The sequence below is a fragment of the Egretta garzetta genome, unplaced genomic scaffold (assembly GCF_000687185.1).
Source record: "Egretta garzetta isolate BGI_Z169 unplaced genomic scaffold, ASM68718v1 scaffold1335, whole genome shotgun sequence".
Lineage (NCBI taxonomy): Eukaryota > Metazoa > Chordata > Aves > Pelecaniformes > Ardeidae > Egretta > Egretta garzetta.
The window spans coordinates 16,825-17,585 of record NW_009259627.1 but is presented as its reverse complement, the minus strand read 5'-3'; the positions used below and the strand labels follow the sequence as shown (position 1 = coordinate 17,585).

The 761-nt window shown below is 64.1% G+C and overlaps 1 protein-coding gene across 1 annotated transcript in view; it reads left to right on the top strand.

The window, feature by feature from the left end:
* LOC104125981 overlaps nt 1-761 on the top strand; it is a gene marked incomplete at its 3' end in the record, with an annotated part of 21,828 nt that overhangs the window by 4,421 nt on the left and 16,646 nt on the right. The gene's annotated exons all lie outside the window — the stretch shown is intronic.

Here is a 761-nt window from a genome sequence, read left to right as displayed (position 1 = left end):
GATCCCACCGGTCGGGGACGGCGCTCACAGCTCTCCCCTCGCCGCCGCTCTGGTCCGGGCCTGGCGGAGCACCCACGGACGCGACCCGCGCGGCTGACACCAAGGAGACCGTGCTCCAGCGGGTGCTGGTTGGAGCCTGCTCCTCAACAAAGAATAAACGTAAAATGAACGTAAGGAGTGTGGGCAACGCTCTCGCTCACGGCACGTGGCGCTGGCACGTCCCCTGCGGTACAAACCCGACGCTTTGCCCATTCCTGAACGTTTCCAGCGGCACAGAAGAGCGGGACGCTGCCTGCGCCCGGCCCTCGCAACGCTGCCTTTCCCAGACTAGTTTAAAGCCAAAAAACCTTCCTTGCATCGTGGTCTGACAAAGCCACCCGAAAACGCTTTCTCAAGAGATTAAACCAAACCCTGCCACCGTTGGAGGGCGCGAGCGGAGCCACGCTGCTGGGGCACCGCGTGCGACGCTCCCTCCGCCGCAGGGATCCACCTCTGGTCCTCCCAGGCGCCTCCCGGGTTCAGGCCAGGAACATGTCCTGGTGTGCGGCAGAGCTCGCGTTCCTGCGATCTGATTTACCGTTGTACAGGGGTACAGAGTGATCGCTATCCCAAGAGGGCATCGATGGAAGCCCACTCACCGAAGGGGAACCGGACCTGGCCGGGTAATCAACCGGGCTCTGCCGGTGGTGGCCCTGGGCGAGCGGGATGTGCTGGCTCCCACGGGTGTGGAAGCTGTTGCCCAGGGGTGGGAGCAGGGGGGA